Here is a 6570-nt window from a genome sequence, read left to right as displayed (position 1 = left end):
AAATATTCTATATGCTATTTCCCCCAATTTTATCAAAGGAATGAAAACTTTCTTTTGGAAATCCATTGCTGTTGTCTCCACATTGACTGTTTTTGAGAACAGAATCTGAATGAGTAAAAGCCAACATTCTCATAGTTGAAGTGTTCAAACTTACCATGGATTATCGGGGCAGGCCACAGAAGTTTTGGGTCAGATGGATTTATTAAAGGATAAAATCGATAAGACACATTCACGAATACTTCTTCATCCACCAGGGAGAGATGGGGAAAACTGGACAAAGTCATCTAGTGGTGGCACCTTCCATTGTCCAAAAAGGGGCATATGATCCTCCTCCTCAGATTCTTAAGGGGTCACCGTATCTTCAGAGAAGACATGCCCATTGGACTAACCTGCTCCATTCCATTGGTCATTAGACCAAATGGTGGAATTCCCATAATAATGGACAGCTGAGATTGACTCCACTGCTGCAGGGCAGCCTAAGATGAGTCGCTGAAGAACTCCTACACCATGGACAGTGGTGTAAATCCAAATATGGTTTACTAGTCATAAAAGGGACTCTATAGTAGAAAAGTATTATATAACCCATTAGTCTCATCCTCTGTGTATTGTTTTCCAAAAGGCAAAAAACAGTAAGAAAAATAAAAGGCCCCAGCACTAGGGAGGCAGAGGCAGGCAGATCTCTGTGAGTTCAAGGTCAGCCTGGTACAAAGCCAGTTCCTGGAAAGGTACAAAGCTACACAGAGAAACCCTGTCTCAAAAAACAAAAACAAAACAAACAAACAAAAAAAAAAGAAAGAAAGAAAGAAAGAAAAAGAAAAGCCTATTGGATAAGGAGAGCTAGGACAAGGTGAGCAGGTGTTGTGTGATGCTGTTCTTGAGGGAGATATGAGCAGTCACTCATTCCAGATAGGGATCTGACAACAGACCCAAGCACAAATATCATCCAAGTCCAACTTGGTGAGCCAATGAGTCTTATTGGGGCTACAAACAGGAATATGGGTGAGGGTTTACTTATAGGAACAGAAATCACTCCACCCCAGGATGGGGAGAGTTGAGGAAAGCTGGAAACCTGGAACATACCTTCATGCAGCTCAGGAGGTTGAAGTAACTCCTTTGATCTGAGATTCCTCCAGCAGCTCTGCTGGTTTTTATTTCTTCTTGCCGCCTGGCTAGTCTGAGCCTCTCCTGGGTAGCTCAGTTTGTTCTCAGTTGGAGAGGCCCTAACGGGAATTAGGCCCCAGAATCAAATGAAGGCTGAAACTCTCTCCCAGCTTCTTTTGGCTGGCAGACTTCAGTTCTCCATGACTGTACAGCCGCATTCTCATCATCTACTTCCAGCTGAGTAACCGCTGGAGGGTAGCGTTCATCTTCTTGAGGCCACCCTTGGGTTTTTGACAATGTTGTCCCCTTACAACAGTGTACCCCTACACAGCCCACAGGAAAGCATCTCTGACTTATTGTCCTGGGTCTCCCGATTTGGCTAGGCTCCTTCCATAGTTTCCTGATTGATACTCAGAATCAGACAAGTAGGTCCCTTAACCACATCTGTAAAATCCCTTAAACTTTGCATGAAATGTAATCTAGTAGACTGACTTACTGTGGGAGTATAATCAAGGGACATTTTGTGTGTGGTGAATGATTGCTGAAATGAACACACTGTGAACAGACCTTACAAACGTTTCCCTGTAGATAGGGTTTTATAATTATATCCATAAACTTTAAACGATCTACCATTTTACTATTACAATGTCTTGGCATGTATTTTTAACTATTTGCTTTTCATGACCCCCTACACACACACACACACACACACACACACACACACACACACACACACACACACACACCTGGCAGAAGGAGGCACAGCAGATAGTCCAATGTTGGGGAAAGAAGTGTGTGAAGTCTTCGTGGGGGGATGACCAGACATCTCTTCAGTGAGACATGTCACAAATGACAGAACAAATAAGCATTTTCACTCATGTCTTACTTGGTGAATCAGTGAGTTTAATTAGGGATATTTTCAGGAGCAGAGTAAGGGGTTACAGAGTCATGGGCTTATAGCACCACTGAAGAAAATGTCTCTCCCCGCCACCTTAACTGCCTATATATCCTTCCAGGAAGTGAGGGACCTTGTGAACTCCCCCCTCCCTCCACAAATGGGCTCCATCTTGTGCATGGTTTGTGTAGATAATCACAGCTGCTGAGGGTCCAGGGGAGCAATGGCCGAGTCATGCCCAGAGGAAAGTGTTCCTCAAACTTGTATCCCTTCTTCTGGTTCTTATAATCTTTCCATCCTCTCTTCCGTGATGTTCCCTGTGGTAGTCTGAATGAGAATGTACCCCATAGGCTCTAAACACTTGCTTCCCAGTTGGCGGTGCCATTGAGGGTGTTTTGTGTGGTTGCAGCCTTGTGAGAGAAAGCACAATGTGGGTGGACTCTGAGGTCCGAGATCCTCACTCTGCCTCCTGTTCTCTTTCTCTGCTCTGTGTTTGAGCGTGAAGGTGTGAGCTCTCAACTGGCTGCTCCTGTTACCATGCCTGACCCTTGTTGCCATGCTCCCGTACCATCATGGACCCCTCATTTTCCTGGAACCATGAGTCCCAAACTCTTCATTCTATAAGTTGCTTTTGGACATGGTGTTTTTTTTTTTTTTTTTTTTTATCACAGCAACAAAAAGAGAAATAAACCATTCCCCGAGATTTAGAAGGAATAATAAAGATGTCCCATTTGGAGTTAAGCGTTCAACAGTCATTGTTCTCAGCACTTGGATCAGTTCTGAGTCCCTGTAGTAACTAACACTTATTGGCCAAGGCTGACAGCAGCAATCAATGAGACGTAAATATAAATGCTCAAAAGTCTATTGAATCTGGCAGGTCCATCATATCTATTCAGCCAAACAGTAACAGGAGATTTCCTAATAGGGCCTATGGCCTCATTATCCATGGGCTTTTGAACAGGCTTACAGTAGTTGATACGAATTTCTTCCCATGGAGTAGAGCTTACGCCCGCTCAGAAAGCAGTTGGTAGTACCCATAACGGTGGTGCCACTATTCCATTAGTGGTCACCTCTTGTCTGACAAGTCTGCAGTGTAACCTTCAGTGATCACAGCTGGGGAGGATACATCTGGTGATCTTTCCCCAGCAGCCTGCACAGCACCTTCCAGCACCGTGAAAGTTAGCTAGCAGGAAGCCTCTAGCCCAGTTCCAGCTTCATCTCTCCAAGTTCCCCAACCAAAGTGGGTGGTGTCTTCAGTATTAGGGTCTTATCATCTAGTTTTGGTGAGAAAACCAACAGCAGTGGAAGTTGCCTTATAGTTTGGAGAGCGTCCCTGGCCAACAACTCAGGAGGTGGCCTACCCCCACCACTGGAATTTCCACTAACCTTATGGCTTCTAGGAATATTTATTTCCAACCAAACAAGGTACTTTTGTTCAAACTCTGAGCTTTGACACTGACAGGCACAGGCTGTTGGACGATTTTCCCCCTTATCCTGTTGTCCGACCTCCATGCTTTATCCAACCACAAAGCTCCCAAGGATTTCAGAGTTGTGCGTGGCCCCTGAGCCTTGTGTGAACTGATTCCCCATGTGCTTGCATGTGTTTCAGGAACCAGCCTTTCTTTTCTTTTCTTTCAATCTGTTTTATTTTTAACTATGTGTGGGTGTGAGGGGTGGGTATGTGCAGGTGATGGCAGGTGCCCTCAGAGGCCAGAGGCATTGGAGTCCACTGGAGCTGGAGTTACAGGTGGTTGTTTGTCGACTCCATGACATGTGGGTGCTGGGAACTGAATTTGAGTCCTCTGCCAGGTGGCTGTAACCACTGAGCCATCTCTCCAGCTCTCAGATGCCTTTCTAAATCTCTTCAGACATCCAGAAGTTAGCATTACATCACTTGTGAGATGAAGGGGTTTTGCAAAGGGTGGCAGGGCCTCTGAAGGACCACCACCCACCATGCCAACCAATTGCCCGTCGATTTCAGAAGTCGGTAGCTTCAGGGACACTAAGGGAAAATGATAGTGTGGTCCAATGCAGCGTGAAAATTTTCCATTTCTTCTATCCGTTGTTTTCTCAAAAGTCTGACGTTGAGTGCAGCTGTGTGAATGGGAGCTACTTCCTCAGTTACCCGCCACTACCCACAACCATTTGCCATGTGTTGTTCCATTTCCTCATGCTGAAGCGCCACCACAGGGATGACAAGCCTTTTCCCACCTGTAACAGGCTCGGCGGGGCTTGGGCTGACTCTCGTTGCTTGGGCTGGCCCAGGGCCTAGAGGAAGCAGCCATGTCACACCGGCTATGGGGAACACTCTCCACAGATCTGACTGTCTCTGGGCTAAGCTTGTCTGGCTGCTGCCTCTCCATTGGCTACATCCGGCTACTGAGAGATCTCTAGGTTGGGCCAACACTTTCCAGTCCCAGTATACTTCCTCTCAGGAGAGGAGTCTGCATAGCGTATTCTGGTTGGGGGTGGGTGTTTAATTACCATCCTGGCGACAAACAGTCTTTTCCCCTTGTAGTGCTGACATTTATATATTAATTAAACTTTTGCTTCAGACCTACAAACCTTCCAGAGGTTCAATACCAGTGAATTTTGCTAACATTTTTTCCTTAGGAACTCTAGCTTGTCACTAATATTGCCTCAAATTTGCTTTCCAGTTCCCACACAGGTCCCTTTGTCTGATTTTTTTTTTTTTTAACATTCCCTCTTGATTGCTTTATTACTTTATGAAGTTGTTTACATATCAGTCCACACTGTTCAGACCTGCCAGGGTGCTTCCTCCTAATAAGGCCATGCATCACACATTAAAGCCTGTACTAGTCCCAAGGTAACTGTTGATTCAACCTCTCTTCAATCTCCCGGTCCTATCTGGTATAATGAACAGGGCATGAGACACTGCCTTTCTCATGCTTGATTACTTCCATGTTTATCCTTCCTCTATTGTACTCTAGTTCATAGTCGTCAGGGGACCCCCTTACTGGAGGACACTGAGCATCTGTGACAGTTCCTCTGAGTCACCCATCAGAAACTGATTTCCCTCATATTGTCTCAGATCATGTCTTAGTTAGGGTTTCTATTGCTGTGGAGAGACACCATGACCACGGCAACTCTTATAAAGGAAAACATTTAACTGGGGCTGGCTTACAGTTCAGAGGTTTAGTCCATTATCATCATGGCGAGAAGCATGATGACATGCAGGCAGACATGATGCTGTAGAAGGAGCTGAGAGTTTTACATCTAGGTCCTCAGGCAGCAGGAGATTATGTGCCACACTGGGCATAGCTTGAGCATATGAAACTTAAAGCCTGCCCCACAGTGACACATTTCCTCCAACAAGGCCACACCTACTTGAACAAGCCACACCTCCTAATAGTGCCACTCCTCATGAGCCAAGCATTCAAACACATGAGTCTATGGGGGCCATACCTATTCACATCACCACAGATCATATAGTTTTTGTCTTAAGCAGGGATGTGTGGTTCTGTTAGTTTTTCTGCTGCCACAGCACTAGGCTGATCCCATTTACTCCCTTGTCCTGCAGCTTTAAGAGCAAGGCTGTGACTAATTTCTCATGTAAAAGCCTCTCCCAATTCAAACAGCTCAATGGCACAGTACTCCATGGTTATCACACCAGGCCATTATTAAGACCCCTGTGCACCATGGGTGTTTTTCTTTCCTCTGTATTAAAGATCATGCATGAGGGATATCTTCCATTCCTTCCTCCTTCTCATTGCCAAATTCTCCCTATGGATCCCAGGATTGGGGATCACGGGGAGGACTATTTAGCATTCATATCATTTGTACTTTCTTCCTTTTAAGCCCTCCACCATGACATATGAAATGGCAAGCTAGCGGTCCATCATGCATCAGTTTGAGTGCACAAATAATACACTCAGTTACCAATAACGTGTCGGCGTTGCATTAAGGACAGAAATCAACACAGCATTTCCCTTTGGTGTCATTTAACCAACAGTGAGCCCAGATAGGAATTCCCCACTTTGTTCTCTGGTGTCTCCCATCATCCCTGCCCGTCTGCTGTATGAGTCTGAATCTGTGTCTGCCTGGATGCCATCTTTTGAATCTGTCTCTATTCTATGACTGTATATCCATGTGTGCTCACGTGGCTGTCCCTAACAAAGGGATGAAGAGCACAGAGTATCACACAGGGAAGGAATGAGGGACACTTAGCAGAATCCTTCAACATTTTATACTTCAAATGACCCCAACTGACCCAGATAACAAACAATATTATATTTATCATTGTTTATCAAACAATACCCCTACATGTTGTCTTCAATGATTATGGATACTCATTGTTATAAGATTGCTTTCAATATATGATTCCCACAACACAAACAAAGCATACATGCATTACTCCTGGGTCAGGGACATGGAAGAGTAGGTAACTCAAGATTACGGCTACTCATTAGCTTTGGTTGTAAAAGTTGACTATGTGGGAATCAAAGGCAAATAAGGTTGATTGTTAAGCACAGGTTAAACAAACAGGCTGACTACACAGTAGGCTATCAGTCTTAAGTGACTGCAAGGTGTATTATTAACTGACTGTGAGGTCC

The sequence above is a fragment of the Peromyscus maniculatus genome, chromosome 20 (assembly GCF_049852395.1).
Source record: "Peromyscus maniculatus bairdii isolate BWxNUB_F1_BW_parent chromosome 20, HU_Pman_BW_mat_3.1, whole genome shotgun sequence".
NCBI classification, from domain to species: Eukaryota; Metazoa; Chordata; class Mammalia; order Rodentia; family Cricetidae; genus Peromyscus; species Peromyscus maniculatus.
This window is presented reverse-complemented; position numbering follows the sequence as displayed.